We start from the raw sequence: 19,428 nt of genomic DNA on the forward strand, positions 1-19,428 counted from the left end.
ACACTGCTTACGGCTACACTAGCTAGCAATTGTTAGCTGACTGATGTAACGTTAAAAGATAAAAAGCTGAAACTAACATCTCTAGTTTGTACACTGCTTTTTAGAATGAGCATACGAAAATATTTTATCATGTATGTTCATGCTATTTCTCACAATTCAATTTATTTCAAAGTTACTTACTGCAGCTTTAAGAGCACAAAATTGTTTACAAGAGCACAACACTAGCCTCTTAATTTAGCTCTCAAAGTGCAACTAGATTGAAGTTTTTAACTTTAAAATGTACAAACATTTTGAAAACTAAAGGAAATTAAGCCTATACAAAATTTGCTGTTATAATAAAACTACTGTATTAATGTAGTGTCAATCTAATGATAATCACCACTGAGAATAAAGGGAATTACACACAAACTCAAAAGTGAAATCTCTGTTAATGCGAATGTTCTTAATCTTAATGCCATTAAAGTTGGCTTTATTTTCTTTATTATATTTAATACTTTATTATATTTCTCAAAATATACTTTTTATGTACATTTACTGTAAATCTAAAGATTCATAATACAAACATTTGAACCAGGAATCATTATGAATTTGTAACAAAAAGAGCATTTGCACAGACCACTTTGGTGATTTCAGATTTCAGAACAGTTCAGATATCGGCATGATATATGGATTTTGTAGGGTGCATACTGTGTAATTTAAACCCCTCTGTGAAAATGGTGAACTTGCTCCATTTCACTGGATTTTTCCACATTTCGAATAAAACGGAAAGAATTGCTTCTGAGGAATATTAGTGGCCAAAGAAACTGGCAAAAGAAATCTAGGAGGAAGAGATTTTCATTTTCAGGAATAATCTTTAATTTTAAAGCTGTTTCGCATTCTAAGGTTGAGTGGGTACAGTAATCAATTATAAAAATAATTGTTGGCCCTGGTAAGAGCAGATGATAGCAACCATTGATAATGTATATGCTGTTTAAGCACAAAGCAGACCAGAGAGGATCTTGAAATGGGATCACAAAGACATTGCAGTTGGTTGCACAAAATAATCTATATGGCATCAAAATTCTATGTGGACTTAACTAAACATTCACCATACCCGTATAAACAGTAGACTGCCAATTAAACAGTGGGGTTACTAATAATATACACTTGCAGTCAAGTGTGGCTGACCATAAGTAGCAATGACTGATCTGATCTATACTTCTGGAGAACATTTGTGATACTATTCATTATTATTTAAAAATGATTCAAATAGATGTGGTGACCACCTGTGCTAAAACCAGCTTAACATTGTGATCCAACAATAGCTGGTAGAAACTGGTTTAGGTGGTTGAGAAATTGGACTACTGGAACATAGTAGCTGGTATCTTGCTGGTCAATGGCTGATCAAAGCTGGTTTAGATGGTTTATCAGATGGAATACCAGTTGATGGGGACCTTGTTGAGCTGGTAGACCAATGCTAGCTGATTTGTTTCTGGTCAAAGATGGTTTGCCAGCTCAGTCAGTTCCCCACCAACTGGTAGTCCATCTGGTTAACCTAATCAGCTTTGATCAGCTAAAGACCAGCTCAAAACCAGCCACCATGTTCTTGAACACAGCTAAAACCTTGAGGTGGATTTCCCAGCAGGGTAGTCCAATGCATTGATCTGGAGTTGACCTCACAACAACGTTAAGGGACTTTAGAAATAATTACTTTGCTGAGGATGAAGTCATTCAGGGTCAGCTAGGACCAAGAAAAGTCTTTTAGACCACACTTAGTGCATAGATCAAACCTGTCCACCCCCAGAAGAAAGAAATGTTTAAATGTCACAGTATGAAATGTATAATGATTTATACAATGTTCGGCTGACTGATGTTCATGTCATGGTGAACAAAGCAGGGTCAAGCTTTTCTTTGTGAACTTTGACCTTTGGTAGTGACATCCTAACAATGTTGTATCAAGTCACGGTCACTTCAAAAGGATTTAATCCAAAGAACGTGCATTAAAATGAAGGGCTCTTTTTGAAAAAGCTTGAGGAACAGATGTGCTTCTCTGTCACCACCATTCAGCACTGCTGAGGGATGTTAGCTGTTTCAGCAAAGAGATGCTAATGCTTTGTTCATCGTTTACCTTTGTTCCATTTTAAAGATAGGTGATACCAACCCTGTCCATTTTCCAAAATACTTTTTCTCCACTCTCCTGGTGAGAGTGGGTCATTGGTTATAGTCAGGGCTCGAGTTGAGGGGGGATGCGAGGGGATATTACCTATCTTGTTGCAAGAAATATCAAAAAGCATCCCATTTGTAATACCCTTACCCTCCCCTTTTGAAAAATTATGTCATGCAAAAATTCGTCTTAGAACGAATCATGCAAGTAAAAGATTTAATATTTAATTTGAATACGTTTGATAAATAAAACACTTTAAATAAGGACAATTAGCCAGTCAGAATTAGATTTTGACATGTGTGAGGTTGCCAGATTTCTATAGGTGAAATCCCCCAATCAGATCTGGACACTTGTACAGTTTGGATATGCTGCCAGTGTGATGCTTTAGTAACACAATCTGGCAACCTTGAGTTAACACAAGATTCATCATAAAATACAATTACAGAGGGTTACATATTATGGCCATGTGTCCAAAGTGTCAATGAAGTGATGCTCATTTTTGTCCTGATCTATTAAATTTAAAATATATAAAAAATGCAATTCACACAAACCATTTATTTGAATTGACCTCTTCTATGATGAGCATTTTTCAATTGATGAGTTTAAATTCATGTTGATATTTTTTATGGGGTTTAAATAAAAAAATGTGATGTTGTGTCCAGAGAAAGTAAAAAAAAAAAAAGCTAAAGTCTCATTAAAATCTGAAATTTGTGAAAAAAGAAATGTTAGCATGACTAGTACAGAATAATATTTTGTTTTTATTTCTTAAAAAAAATAAACAGTGAAACAATTGTGTTTTAAAATATTATTCATATTTTAAAATGCTTTTTGTCCACAAAATCCAAATCTTTGGGTGTAACCAACATGTAGGTAGCCATTTTGTTGTTTATGTTTACCATAAAACCTATAAAACACAGTAAAATAATGTTTTGTCAGTATATAGTTTGCTGAGATAAACATTGGTACTGAGACTATTTAGTATAGATGGGCCACTTCTATTAACATGAATGGGAGAAATTGGAACGCCCAGCAGTCAATGGATGTAGAAAAGAAGATGCTTAAAAAACACGTTTATTTTGACATGTTTATGAAAAGACACATTTTGCACGTGGTGTAACGCTGAGAAAAATTCTTGAAATGTTTAACTTAAAAATTCACAATATTTATATATAAAAAAAGAAAATTCCTTGAAAAATTTGTTTGAAAACATTTTGTAAATTAATTAATAAGTTGTTTATACTCTCAAATACTCAAGGTGCAATGAAAGTATTATAATACTTTTTACTGTGGTCATGGCTGATTGAGACAAAAACAATGAAAGAAAGGAGAAAATATAGTGGAAAAGGAAGAATCACCTTTTATTGAATGTTGCTTTATGGTATGTATGATTAGGACACAGTGTTGTATATTAAAACCCTTTAAACAGACAAGCTTGTATTTGTATGTCACTTTGGATAAAAGCAAATGCTAAATTAATAAACATAAATGAGTCAAATTTAATATGCCCTCTTTCCTGACTATACATCACTGGGCCAAAAATCTTTCTACATCACAGGCAGTGTGTTTATTTCCAGTGTTTTACTACATCTCAACTAGAGTAAAAGCTTCCAACCAGTTACACATTATTAACCTTGAATGACCCTTTGAAAGGAGTGTGCCTTTAGTGGGTTGCCATTTTTTATTTATGTATAGCTATTTAAACAGCTTTTATACTGTGCATGGCTTGATGCTAAGCTTGCACGCACATTTGAAATGAATGTAAATAAGTGCTCCAATTTACCTGAATTTACCCAAATTGTAAATCATGCACACTCAGTTTGAAAAAGTCTGTCACACAGGAAATAACAGTAAAGGGCATATTTCCAATCTCTCTCTCTTCCTGTCTGTTTTATGAGATGTCCAACTTTTAATGGGCATCATTATAGCTGCTTCACCATGTGAAGCTAGCATTAGCCTAGCATGGCAGGTCTTTGAAGAGAAATCAGTATTGAGGGAGGACTCGCCTCTGGACTTGATTGGATGTGGCAGTGCCAGAGCGAAATTAACCAGATGACTGGAAATCCAATGCTACAGATGGCAGGGCTGGCAATGTTCAGCCATCATCCCCTTGTCACCTATACCAATACTGGAGAACCATTAAACATGCTAACGCAGAAGCTGTGAAGAGAAGGAGAAGAGGGGAGAGATAGAAGGAAGTGAAGAATTCTCAATCGCCATCACCCCTACCCCATGCTCTCTCCATCGCATAGCTGGGAGAAAAAAGGCTGAGACCAGAGAATAGCACACAAGCCAAATGCAAATTAGCATTGTGTGTCTTTGCTCAAGGGCTAACAGATAGAGACAAAAGTCTTGATCGCAGAGAGCCTCGCATCGTTTTGCTCATTTCTTTTGATTGCTTGAATTTAATTATAGAGCAAAATGAGCCTTTAGATTTTGCAACTTTCCAATGAATTACATTTTTAGAGCCTTGATATATAAAAAAAAAAAAAAGAAGTATAATGTAAAACAGCTAGCGAACATCAAAGGAACAGTAAGAGTGAGATAAATGGATTTTGTGATTTCATTCAGGCTTTTTTTCCCCACTCAATTATTTCTCAGTTGTTCCCTCAATAGAAATACAAATGCAATAACCAGATCCATAATAACCTAATTCTACCCATAGGCTCATTTTTATCTCTTGTTTTTGTTAAAAACAGAACATGAGAGTTGCTATTGTGTTCTTGTGTCTGTTTTGTCAGCAAAAACACTTGAAAACAACTTTAAAATGAGAGCATGAACAATGTGTGTTACACAAGTCTTGTTAACAGAATGTTTAGATATCATTACTGGACAACCAGACAAAAACGCTGAATGACGAAATGTAATGACATTTTTTTGCAGTGCACATACACAGATTCATATCTGTTTATTATGTGTTCTGACATGTAAACAGAAACCTTCACACATCATCACTGCCATTGGTTTGATTGAGCCATTTTGGCACCTGATCAAGGAAACAGTGTTGCACTGATGTTTATCTGCCAGTTTCTGTCTATATCACCCATTTTCCTTTCACTTGCATTGTTGCTCCCTGTGTGGAGCACACCTGCTCAAGGTCAGGGAGCAAAGCAAGGTGCTATATATAACAGAAAGACTTGCTAAACACTATCTCCTTGGATAAAAGCTCAAATCACACATCTTTGACTGATGTCTTCGTTCAGTACCCTGCTGAAAAGACCAGGTGAACCAGTAAACACCACCAATATGTGTCAGCACCAGTAAACACCACCAATATGTGTCAGCAAAACTTGAATTGGATTAATCTGGGATATTTTAGGTTCAGAATCCATATTTAGCTCCATCACAAGTGTTTCCATATTCTAGCTGGATTTCATTATTGTTTATCTGTATTCATTTGTAACATATAGGCCTACATTTTTGTACAGTATTTTTAGATAGAAGCTGCAGTGCACAATATGGTTAAAATGAAAGCATCCTAAATGTATGTATGAGCAGCTTTAAAATTAAAAAAAAATATTTACAAATTATGAATATTTATGAATATTTACATTTTATATGCCAATATTGCAATTTATAGTGTCTATGCAACTATACACAAATAAAGGTGTGCTTAAACCACACTGTAAGTAGGAATATCTATATGAATACTCATGAGATCATGATAGATAAAGACTTATTTTTGTTTTATTTGTTTGGTCTGAAGTATTCAGGTGCCAAGTACAGTAAATTGCCCAAATTATCCTCATTCCAATCCGGTAATTCTGGTTGACCAAGGTAATCTTGTTGGTTATGCTACCTGGTAAAGACACCAACACATAATCACATGCAGGACAAGCCTGCAACACAACATAAAAAAACAGCATGGGGATAAATTAAATATGGATACTATGAGGAAGCCATAACCTGTGGACATTTCAACATAACCCAGTTTAAAAACTGGTGTTTTTAGTGAGGTTATTCGGCTTTGTGCTAACTCTTTGCTACTTAAGCTTTTGAGTGCTTATCAAATAGTTTGGTGGCAAATCTGGCAGCAACCTTGCTTTTCTCGCTGGTCTGATTTTGCAGGGCAGATAGACAGATAGGAGGAGATGAGAAACTACTTCGGGCATCAGCACTACAATCACTCACTTTCTCTCTGCCTCTGAAAGCCTGTCTGCCAAACAAACATATCTATCTTATTTTAATACCAGTGGAGTCTTAGAAATAAAAGAAAAAAAATATATATACTGTATATATACACTGGCAGCCAAAACTTTGGAATAATGTACAGATTTTGCTCTTATGGACATTCAACTGATCACAATGTATAGTCAGAACATTAATAATGTGAAAAATTACTGTTACATTTGAAAAGAATTGATAAAACTACTTCAAAGTTTTCTCATCAAAAAATCCTCCATGTGCAGCAATGACACCTTTGCAGATCTTTGGCATTCTAGCTGTCAGTTTGTCCAGATACTCAGGTGACATTTCACCCCACACTTCCTGTAACACTTGCCATAGATGTGTTTGTCTTACAATATATCACTTACAATATAGCTAAATCCACAAAAGCTCAATGGGGTTAAGATCCATAAAACTCTTTTCCAATTATCTGTTGTCCAATGACTCTGTTTCTTTGCTCACTCTAACCTTTTCTTTTTGTTTTTTGTTTTTCTTTGCAATTCTTCCCATAAGGCCTGCACACCTGAGACTTCTCTTTACTGTTGTACATGAAACTGGTGTTGAGCGGGTAGAATTCAATGAAGCTATCAGCTGAGGACATGTGAGGTGTCTATTTCTCAAAGTAGAGGCTCTGATGTACTTATCCTCTTGTTTAGTTGTACATCTGGTCTTCCACATCTCTTTCTGTCCTTGTTAGAGCCAGTTGTTCTTTGTATTTGAAGACTGTAGTGTACACCTTTGTATGAAATCTTAAGTTTTTTGGCAAATTCAAGCATTGTATAGCCTTCATTCCTCAAAACAATGATTGACTGACGAGTTTCTAGGGAAAGCTGTTTCTTTTTTGCCACTTTTCCTCTAATATTAACTTTAAGACATGCCAGTCTATTGCATACAGTGACAACTCAAAAACAAACACAAAAACAATGTTACACTTCATGTAATGAACCAAATAGCTTTCAACTGTGTTTGATATAATGGCAGGTGATTGTCTAGTATCAAATTATCAATTTAGCAAGATTACTCAAGGATAAGTTGTTGGAGTGATGGCTGCTGGAAGTTGAATGCCACTAAAAGTAACAATTTCCTTCCATAAGAGAAAAATATGTGCATTATTCCAAACCTCTGGCCACCAGTGTATATACTGTATATATAAATATATATATACAGACACAAACACACACACATACACACACATATAATACAGATATTTTGATGGCATATTTAAAAATAAAATATTTTTTCAGTCTTACATTTATACCAGAAAACATTTGATACAGCAACTAATTTTTTACATTTTCACAAGAAATTGTGAGTGATGCTTGCCAGTACAAAACATCTATGCTACAGTGCAAGGGAATTATGAGTGGCTGTTAGGGGCATTGCTAAGTGGTTACTAAAGTATTATAAGCAGTTGCTATGTGATTGCTAGAATAGGTGGTTGCTTATTGGCCACCCCCATATTTCTGTGAAATTCTGGTCCCTTGATCTGGTTCAGGTCCCTCCTTCAATAAGTCTATGGGATTTCACCTATTTTAGCATCTGCCTGTAAAAATCCCAACTAAGAATGCTTAGAAAAAATAACAGCACACCTCTCCTCAACAATTTGAATGATTTGAGGCATCATTCATGTCTGTAGCACTAATGGTGTGGGAAGAGACTAGTTACATGCCAAAGTTGAATGCCTAGGGTAAGGGGTCTAAATATCAGTGACTTAGCCTGCACCACAACCTCTGAAAAGGTCCTCCATTCCCAGAAATAGTAATTTACCATTCAAAAAGTTCATGCTAAAGTGTCAGGAACTTTTCTTGTCATCTAGACACCTCATGGCCTTTCTCCTCTATAAGAGAGCTATGATTCTGCAGCAGTGTTTGGTGTTTGTTCACTACATGCTGAGGTGCAGACAGACAAACCATCTCACATAGCGCTGTCTCAGTCATTGCCTTTCCCCTGCAGGAAGTCAAAATGTGGGCATAGGTCATTGTGACCTCATATAGACTCTGTAACCACTTCCTGTAGAAGTTTCCATAACATTCTCAGATAGACACACTTTATTTAAGCTAATGAGCAAATGGAGCTTAATTTATTTGAAGGATCAGTGCCAAAATGTACTTTAACTCTGACACAGACCTTGAAAATGGCAAAATCAATCACAATTAGACCAACGCTCCTTACATTTGAATATATACATTTTGACCATATCATTTGCCAGTTTTGCACAAGAATGATAAGGAATAAAAGCCAAACTTAATCAGGGAATTAAAACAAGGAACAAAAAATTGAAAAACAAATGACATTTTTAGCAGAACGTAACCGAAAACAAAGTGATTTTCAATTGTTCCGGAGTGAAAACGTTATTTTTAACTGCTGGAAACTGGATTTAACCAGTTCATTTTGTTCCAATAATTTTTTTCATGAAACTAAAGGCCAAAGTGTTTATCACAGAATATTTTTGTAACTACATCACATCATGTTGCCTGAAAAAATTAAATGTGCTTTGAACCTGAAGGAAACTGCTGCATCACACATGTCTTTGCCTAATTGTCCATTGTGGATGTCCTATTCTGTGAATGAAGACCTTTTTAACAACTATGTACAATTACTACCTATACAGTAAATGCTTGGCTAATTCAGATACAAGAAAAAAATTATTAGAGGTAAAATGTACTTTTCCAACTCTTCACTGAATTATTGTTAGATATGATGCATTAAAACAGATTTGATGCTGCTGGGCTTTGACTCAGATGCAGATCTATAATTAAAATTGTACTTAACTGTTAATTTAACTGTATGCTTGTTATGATTTCTATTGTGATAAATTGCTAATTGTTTGTTTATTTTGAGGCAAGTGTCTTATTTTAAGCTTGTTTTTCCAGACCAGATTGCTTGCTTCTCTTGTGAGATCTGGCAATGTTGCAATTGGTATTTCACCCACCCCTTAGTGCAGAGTTCTGTCATTAAAAAAAAACGTTATTTACTGTTCTTTTATTTTGTTCTAACGGTAACCTTATGGAATGGAGGCTGCGGAACTTTTGCACTGAAATGAAAAAATACAGTTTTTGCTCAGAATGAACCAAAATGAAAAACATTTCATTTTTAGTCCCTGAGCGTGATTGTAGTTTAAAATTCTTTAAATTAATTGTAAGTTAATCATAAGAGCCTGCTCTATTAGCAAGACAAAATTTTAAGCTTCCTTTTTAATCTACATATATATCCATTGGCAAATTTTGTATATGATTCCTTTAAGTTATTGAAGTCATTAAAGTGTGAGTGCAGTGGGAATTTAATATGTAATCAGAGCCATAAAACACAAAAAATATTTTGATTAACACTTAACATTTAGTAAACACTTACAAATAGTTCTGTAATTCCTCATCTTATGATCTTAATGGTCTTTTGGACTGGAGTTTGTGGAGTAGACATAAAGAAAAATTATTAATAGGGAAGAAAATAAATTGAGTTTATCAGGATTTTACAAGTTGGTATTTAATAGGTTGCTTAAATTTGCCTTGTGCTTTCTTCAGGTTTCAGGATGTTAGCATCCCTGTGGACCTTAATGGCATCAATTTGAATATCACAGAGCAAGTTGTTCCTTTTCATTGCATATCACTTCACATTTTCCTTAAATGAATTTTGATATTACTAAGTTAGAGACCTGCTTCAAATTATTGCTTCCTTTGTAAAAAGATGATATACTTCAACAAAGTTGGAGGTCCTAATACAGAGCCTTGAGGCACTCCTTGATTTCTGTTATGACTTCAAGTAAAACAAAACAGTTCTTGGTGTTCTTCAAAGTTAGTGTTGCCAGATTGGGTGGGTTCCTGTATAACTGTGCTTGTTATGATTTAATTGGTCAAGGAAAAATGTGCTTGGGCGGGTGGACAAACTTTGTGCAGGTTTGGAATAATTTTGACGGGTTTATAAAAATGATCAAATTGACCAATTGGCAAATTGACAATCAGTCAGTCAATTAGCCAAATCACTGACTGACAGAAAATGTTTTCTATCCTGTTCAGAGGAGATACGAGTTGCCACGCACTCTAGTATGTTCTAAGTGCGCATGCAATCTGCAGGGGCAGGTTGCTCATGGATTTAGCGATAGAAGTTAAGCATTTAAAACAATGACAAAGTGGTGAAAATGTAAGAGAACATGTTGAAAATGGGGAAATGACTGTGGATATCAAGTCTTGATTGATGCCAAGACTTATCTACTAATTTGACGCTCTTGCAACCCAATGGAAAAATTGCACCTGAGATGCCTTTTAGCTAGAAGTTTAATGATGCTGGATGAGATTACTGCAGGATATTTCAAGATTTTAGCACTCGTGGTGATCATATTGCTTAATCTCTAATAATCATATGGAGGTCATTTTCATGAGAGACACTACTTAAAACAGCTCGATCAAAATAAAATTCTAATGCTTTAAAATGTGTGTCTACACACCTACAAAGAGTCTTTATTAGAGGTTTTCAACATTATGTGAACAAAGCAAATCTATCACTTCACTACAGTTTGTGAGCTGCTGAGCATGACTTTTATCAAAAGACAAATCCTCTGTACATTTTCATGTATAAACAAGCATGCCTACTTTTCTATTGACTTAAATTAAATGCATAACTGTTCTAAGAACTAAGCAGATCTATCTTTTTTTAAGTAAAAAATAATTACTTAATGAAGACTCAGGCGCTGCTATAAACCACACATTCAATGTGTGCTTAAAAGAAGGATTGTCCTTTGGGTTTTTTCTGTAGTATATTTCAAGTAATGCTGCCAATCAAGAACATTATGCAAATAAATATCTCTTGTTTGTGTGTTTCTCATCTCTAGATTATTAGATCAACATCAATGGCGAATAAAAACATTGATGATAAATGAGCATTGTTCAGCTCATGAAACTCACCTGTGATTGAATGGATGGTTGCTCAAACAACCCAAAGTAACAAAACGCAAAGAATACTGTATACAAATCCACCATTTGGACTCGGAATGAGTTTAGCTGGAAAAAGTGCGGGGGACCAAATCACCTTTTTAAAGATGGCTACGCCCTTGATCAAACTATGGCAACACTGTTCACAATATTCAAACCTTTGAACAATGTATACAACTATTCACAAAGTCAGCTCCTGAGCACGCCCTCCCTATCAGGTGACCAGGTTTGACTGGTTAGCATAATCCAGTAAAGCCATGCTGGTAGCTACATCATTTAAGGGGCAAAATGCATTGAAAGTAGCATATAGATCACAAATATTTCATTATATTATAGTAGATGTGTGATTTGAGTCTTTTTGAAGGACTGTCTCCTGAACTGAGTGCCCTTGATGAAAAAATGGGACATTTCAAATCATCTACTTCCGGGAGGGCATACTCCAGTCGAGCAATTGTATTGAGATGAATGGAACTTAACACATAGCGGTGTTGCAACATATGCATAATAATGCACATATGGGCCAAGCTGCAGTGCTGACAGAGAAATCTTGTCTCAAGGTGAGTAAAGATATTTCAGCAGCCCTTCACTGCGCCTCCTCCTTCCTCTCCTTATTCCCACGCTCTGCGATGGTCCAGCTCCAGGCCACTTTCCTGAGACACTCACAACATGCCACACTCTCTACTGACCCACTTACACCACATATATAATGCTTGTGAGGAAGATGGGTCAGAGTCTTTGCCACCAGCACAGTGGAAGAAATCACAGATCAGCAGAGAGCAGAACACAGACATAGAGAATGAACAAATACAGTTTTTTCTCTCTCTCTCTCTCTCTCTCTCTCTCTCTCTCTCTCTCTTCCTCTAAATCAAAGCATAGTGATTTTGCTGCCATTTGATTTGGGGTGCACAATTAATAAAAATAAATAATCAAGATTACAGTTACAGCAATATCCAGGAAAATAGCCAATTATGATATCTGTCATAATAATTCAGGCTCACATTTCTATAAAACTGTATAAAATACTGTATAAGTACAACAAAAACAGGAAAGGATTGCATTACATGGATGTGCTCTACAGCATCCCTTTGGCTATCTAGCATCATAGTAACTGATAGCTTCTGGGAGGCATCAGAGAGAAACAGAGGGGTGATAGGATGGATACAAGGTGCAGATAGTCACTGACAGAGAGGTGGAGAGAAGGAAAGGAAGAAATGCGGACAGGCATGTTTCCATGGGCGAAGGGGAAAGATTTGGGGTGAGAAACTTGCATCATTGGCTGCAGCCAATCAGAGGCCTCCTATTAAATGTTCAAAGGGAGTGTCCTAGCAACAGACCAGTAAATACCTTTTTAGGCTCAGATTGCTTTCATAGCTATAAGGGAAATGCAAATACAAGTGCTAAATAGATATTTTCATGTGTATGCGATGTTGACATAAGCTAATGTGCTTTATTTTCAGTTATATAGATTTAAAATACAGTCAGTTTGATGATCATTCTAAATAATCCCAGACTATTTTGTTTAAACAACATCTCTAACAAATGATGGTAGCTATAAAATACATACCTTTACATTATACACATTATTATACACATATGCATTATTAAACATATATGCATTCATATCATATCTTGCTGTCAACTGGCTATACTTGCATTTTAATGGTTACAAAGGCTCAATTTGTGAATCTTATACATCAAATTTGGTGTGAAATTTAAGCTTGCTTTCAATGTGCCCTATGAATCTTTGCACTTGTACAAGTGCTTGTACTATTTCACCACCTTCGCAAATTCACTCACAGATTATGTAGCCACCCATAGGTGTTTGTTTTCGACATGTCAGTGGTCTTACAGCCAAATGCATCCGTCGCTCAATTCCCCCCTTAGTAGCCCCACATACACAGGGCACAGACAAGTACAGCAATGGACTCCACCGTATTTTGGGGCTTCATTCATACATTTGCCTCTCTGCCCCCCTCAGGTGTGAATTTCCCCTCCTTGTTTCCCTTAATTATATGACTGTGAGCGAAGATTGAAAAAAGGAGTGGTTCATTCATCCTTTCATTCATTTTTTCTCTCCTTGTTTTCTGAAAACCTTCATGCTATGTTTATAGCTACAACGATGCACAAGCTTGCCTTATACACACATACTGTATAATCACTCACAACCTAATTAGTCCTGTGTGGTTTATCGTTTACACCAAATACCTTTGCAAATGACACATGAGAATAAGATTGAATTTCTACAAATAAAGATACAAGATAGCCATCACCCTCCATTCAGGATATGCAAAAATGTATTAACATTAATTGTTAATGTGAAAGGTGGTATATTGATTCGGCTCATAGGTATGTTAATTAGCCATACTAATGCAGAAACTGCTTGACTAATGCTGGTCTGTTTCACATGCATGTGTAATGTAAGTGGATAATGCAGAATCTGCTCAGCTGTGTGTGTGTTTCTGTGTGTATTTGCTGCCATGTGCTGCAGTGAAAGAGAACAAGCCCCAATTGACCGATCGTGGGGCTGCGAAAGTAGAACACCCTTCTCTCCTCCAATCTCTCTTGTTCTCTCCCTCTCTTGCTTCCTCTGCATCCAAACCACAATAAAGACTGCTGTTAGATGGCTACGATGGATGCCGGTACAGCATCACTCAGGTATCGCAACCCACAGCGCTAGCACATCTACCGTATAACTCTCTGTCTAACCAGTGAGGATGAATGAACCAGAATAAGAGACAGCAAGCAAAATAATTAAAACATTCTGACACACACACACACACAGACACACACACACAAAAAGACATATAGTGTGCCCACTTACCGGCTTGATGTGTTTCAGGGAGGCAACAGTAGTCCAGCTCTTTCCTCAGGCAAAAGAGGGAGGAAGAATAGGATGGAGGGAATAATGTAAAAGAATGGCAAGGGTAAAAGACCAGGGCCCCTCTGGAGGATACAAAGAATGAAAGAAAGGGGTTAGAAGCAACACCGCTTTATCCCAGGGAGCCGAGTCTATGGGTTTCCCTAAACGCACGGCTAGTATCTGCTTAAACCACAGCCTCACGCTGTGTCTCTCTCTCCCCCTCCCTCTCTCTCTCTTTTACTCTCTCAGGCACCAAATGGTCTCTCTCTCACTCTCTCTCTCTCTCTGTCTTTCTGCTTTCAAGTTAGTCCTGCCCAGCAGCTGCTCATATATGAGAAATAGAATGCTCTGATCCACCCTCACTCTCTCTCTCTCTCTGTTGTTCTCAATCTCTCTCACTCTCTGTCTCACAAAGACCTTCGCTAGCCTATCCCCTTAACACCCCCTCCCCCTAACTACAGTAACAACTGACATCTCGGATGCTTGCTGGTACGAATAGGGGGACAGGAGTGTATGAGTATGTGAATGAACTGTTTGAATGATTGGTGTGTTTGTATGTATGTATAGTTTGCTTCAGGCTAAAACAGTAGGTGTGTATCTGTTTGTGTTGTAAGATGTAGCCCCCCTCCCTAATCAAGAAGGGTCAGGGCTGGTGATGGGTCGCCGTGGCAGTGGAGCTGGTGAAATGAGCCATGTCTAAGTGGCCTGTGGCACATTAACAGAATGCCTATTGTTTGTGGTCATCCCACAGTTGATCACGCCTGGCCGGCAGCAAGCCCACTACTAATATATACAGTAAGGCACACAGCCTAAGACATGAGATACAGACTAGCACAAAACCATGGACAACGAATCAGTGATTGACAGGATGAAGTAGGCACTCTTTGTAAAGAGAGCAGGTATGGTATTGAGATTGCTTGTGTTCTTGGATGTAAAATACAAATTAGTCAACAGTTAGTTCCAGTGCTATGATTTGATTGGACAAGCAGAGTTCTGAGTGTTCCAAGATATTTAGTATAACAGCACCGAAACATTTCATTGTTTGTTTGCATATACTGATGGATATACAGTGCATTCCAGCAGCTTTCTCTCCTGCTGCATGCCTAGTGCAGGGTACACCCCAGTGCTACTAAGAGAGTATTTCTGCTAAAAGAGTATATTTCCTCTTTAAGAGCTAACACATTGACGTGAATGTCTTTTTAAAGACTCGTCTTTATAAAGATGTATTTCCGTCTTTATGTGAATCCTGGATGCGGTCGTTATCTCTCTGCCTCCGAAGGCCATGGGCGCTGCCTCACGTGTCTGGACAGCGATCACACTGAGGCAGGGTTTGTGGATGTTCATGTTCTCATTATGAGAATATGACCATGGCAATGTTAGGGTCGCGGCTTTCCTTCTTCCGGGGGAAAGCCACTCCAGCCGCCCCCTGTGCTGTGCCTTATGGGCATGAGGCCGGCCCAGCTGGCACGGGAGGCAATTTGGGGAGTTCAGTGGGCGTGGTCTCGCCGGGTAAATCCCCCAGAATGCTTGTTTGCCCTCATTGAGTTCCGAGATGAGACCAGCTCACCTCATGGCCAGCTTAACGTCTATTTCGTGGCTCACGAGCGGGATTAGTTCTCAATCGCTGCATCAGAGAGCGCACTGGCGCTGTCAGACAGTGAGGTCTTGACTGGGCTGCCACCTTCGGGTCTGCCCACTCAGTCTGAGGCCAATGCAGAGTTAAGCTTGCCCGGGCCGCTGCAAATATCGGGTTGGGTGGCTTGATGATTGTTTCCTGGCTACAGGGTGCCACTCACGGCCACACCCGCCCCCCCTTTCTTACCGGAAGTTCACGAAAAACTGACGAAGTCGTGGAGGGCACCTTTTGCTGCCCGATGCCAACATCCAGGTTTGTCCGCTCTCACTACCCTCGACGGCGGGGCGGCCCACGTGTACATGGAGGTCCTTCGGGTGGATTAGTCGCAGTGCACCTGTGCCCGCAAAACACCGCCACCTGCCAGGATCATCCTGCACTCTCCTCCAGGGCCTGTAGGAATACGTTGTCTCTGGTGACCAAAGCCTACATTGCTCGGGCAGGCGATGTCACCTTGGTGGTCCAGGAGCGCCTCCTGTGGTTGAATCTGGTTGAGGTGAGGGACGCCAACAAAGTTTGCTTTCTCAATGCGCCCATCTCCCCTATCGGCCTATTCGGCGACACCATTGAGGACTTTGCCCAGCAGTTCTTGCCCTGGCATGGCTCAAGATCCCATCTGCTCACTGAGGTCGTCCCCCTACGGCAGCGAAAGCCCAGGTGGCTCCGCCTCAGCCAGAGCCCAGTTTTTGGCCCTAGCGTAGAGCCCCCACAGGAAGCGGATGCCCCACGCATCATGGCCTGGAACTGGAACCCAGAAGGCTCCTAAGCGCCCCTGAGATGGATGACCCAGGGAGAGAGATGTCCACTACGGAGTTGGTACCAGACCACTCCATCATCTGGTGGAGGGCCGGAAGGTAAATCTTTGTTTCCTTTTGTGTTGCGTTCCCCCCGAATGGGCTGCGGTACCCACATTGTCATAAAAAAGCAGTTTCCTCACTCCTTGGATCACATAAACAGTGTTCACGGCCGCCGTTGTCACGGCCACCAGACATGAGCACTCTCGCTGTGGGCCACTCACATCCCAGGCAGCCTCAACACCACACCGGACACACTGTTGCTGCAGGTGATGCTCAGCAGAGAGTGAAGACTCCACCCCCAGGTGGTCCAGCTGATCTGGAGTCGATTCGGCAAAGCACAGGTAGACATGTTCGCTTCCCGGGAATCCTCCCACTGGCATGCCCTCCACAGTGAGCCTACTTGCACAGACCCTGTGCAAGGTCAGGGAGGACAAGGAACAAGTCACCCTTGTGGCGCCGTATTGGCCCACCCAGATGTGGTTCTCGGACCTCACGCTCCTCGCACATCACCTCCCTGGCAAATTCCCCTGAGAAAGGACCTTCTTTCATAGGGACAGGGCACCATCTGGCACCCATGCCCAGACCTCTGGAACCTCCACATCTGGTCCCTGGACAGGAAGGATCACTCAGGGCAACTGTTCGAAGAGAAGGTAAGCTGGGTGAATGGGTCAAGAGTGATTTTACCAGGGTGGGTAGGGGAGCGCCAATAATCCTCTCAGCATTTCAAACTATCCTTTGAAATCTTCTGATGTCTGACATGGTAGCTGAACCAAACCAGTTATAGAAGTACAGAGGACAGACTAAATGACTACTGTATCAAATCAATCAAATCACTTTGATCAGCAGTGCCTGTGTCAGGTTGAATTTCCTCAGCTGGCAAACGAAGTACAACCTCTGCTGGACCTTTTTCAAAATTGAGTCTATGTTGGTCTCCTTCAGGTCCTATGAGATGGTAGTAGGAAGCTGAATGACTCCACTGCTGCCACAGTGCTGTTTAGAATGGAGAGAGGGGTTAATGTTAGGGAGTTCCTCCTAAAATCCAATATTATTTTCACTGTTTTAAGCATATTAAGCTCCAGGTTGTTTTGACTGCACCATACGGACAGCTTTTCAACCTCCCTCCTGTATGCTAACTCATCTTCATCTTGGATGAGGCCGATTTAGTGTCATCCACGAACTTCAGGAGCTTGACAGGGTCATTTGTTTAGAGGGACAAGAGTAGTGGGGAGAGCACACATCCCTGGGGGGCAAAAGTGCTGATTGTTCATGTGTTGGAGGTGAATTTCCCCATTCTCACTAGCTGCTGCCTGTCTTTTAGAAAGCTGGTGATCCACTGACAAGCAGAGTCAGGAACAGAGATCTGGGTTAATTTAGTCCATAGGAGAGTGGGGCAATAGCGCCTTCAAGGTATAGGCTACATTTATCAGAATGTTCTCTAGGAATATAACTCATGACTTTTTGACCAATGACTTTACATGAGTGAAATGTTCTTCCCATTAGACTTCAGGAGAAAAATAAACAAAGTCATTCAAGGATAATATGTCATTGGCACTCTGACTAATATGTGGTTCGCAAATGGAGGGTCTTTTGTTCTGTTATTAAGTAGACTATTTACTGTATTTTGGACAGGTGTTCTTCTTTTATTCGTGTCTGGGAGATATCATGTTTTTCTTAATGGCATTCCTTTAATACAGTATGTACTGTATCAGATTAAAATGTTTCACTGTAACTTACTCATTTTGATTACGTCAAAATGTTGTGAGTCTGCAGGGAGACAGCATAGTGTTTTGAAACGTCAATGGGTGAATCATACTTTGTGGAGAAGTTCACAAAATGTTTTGTCTAAAGTGAGAAAAACTAAAAAGTGAGGAAGAAGAGAGACCAAATAAAATTAAACGTGTATCAATGTGAAAATTATTTTAGACATGCTTACCCCAGTGTGAGAGTCACAACTGTTGTGGTAGTGAACACTTAAAAAAGGAATCAAACTAATATATAGTAGGCTAACAGGAAGCCCTATATCTATAATTGTATATATGATTATAGATATAGGGCTTCCTGTTAGCCTACTTTCTTCAATAAAAGGATCTATGTAGTGAGGTTTTATTTTCATACTTGCTCACTTCAACATTCTCACTGCATTAATGTGCACTGCTCTTGTCAAAGTCTGTTAAACTGCATCTTTTATTCAGAATTTAATTTCTCTTTGTGGGAATTAAATTCTATTTGGATTAATTTACAGTGATTTTAGAGTTGTCTGTTTAATTTTATTGGCTGGTACTTGTATGTTTTACTGTTTTGATGGCCAAATGGCTAGTTATGACATTTTTATGGTGGTCTCAAAATAAGAGGACAGAAGAGATCCGTTTTTTTAATATTTACATTTCGTGCACTATGAAATAAAGCTAGAGTACTGTGGATACAGGGTGTTGCTATGGAGTTGCTAAGGTGTTCAAAATATTTGTATGCAATTTGGTTGCAATGTGGTTGCTAGCATGTTCTGAGTGTTTTAGTTGTTGCTAAGGTGTTACTATGTAGTTGCTAGGGTGTTCTGGGTGGTTGCTAGAGGGGTACTTATGGTTCATTCACATCAAGTCAAAATTACTGTAATGATGAGTTCTTTGATCTTCGCCGCAAATGTAAACTCGTAATTCCAAATTGGAAATTCTGGATTTTATGAAAGCTCAGACATTATTAAATATTTTTTACTGTAACACTTTATAATAATGGTCCGTCATTAATAGGTAACTATGCAGGAATTAATGCAGGATTAATGAGAAGTATTACATTAACACTTGTAACACATTGTTACTACTATAAACTAATATGGAAAAATTATTAACCAATAAGTAAGTAATAGTGAACTGATGACTGAGGAAGTTCACTGTTAGTTAATCAATAATTAC

General features: G+C 38.8%; 1 protein-coding gene across 1 annotated transcript in view; it reads right to left on the bottom strand.

Moving 5' to 3' along the window:
* The window catches only part of fam49al (family with sequence similarity 49 member A, like), a 39,525-nt gene extending 25,181 nt beyond the window's left edge, over positions 1 to 14,344 (bottom strand). The window contains exon 1 of the mRNA XM_052135932.1: positions 14,054 to 14,344. The gene's annotated coding sequence lies outside the window, so the exon portion shown is untranslated. The remainder of the gene's footprint in view (positions 1 to 14,053) is intronic.
* Positions 14,345 to 19,428: the final 5,084 nt, after the last annotated feature.

Source organism: Xyrauchen texanus, chromosome 10 (assembly GCF_025860055.1).
Source record: "Xyrauchen texanus isolate HMW12.3.18 chromosome 10, RBS_HiC_50CHRs, whole genome shotgun sequence".
Taxonomy (NCBI): domain Eukaryota; kingdom Metazoa; phylum Chordata; class Actinopteri; order Cypriniformes; family Catostomidae; genus Xyrauchen; species Xyrauchen texanus.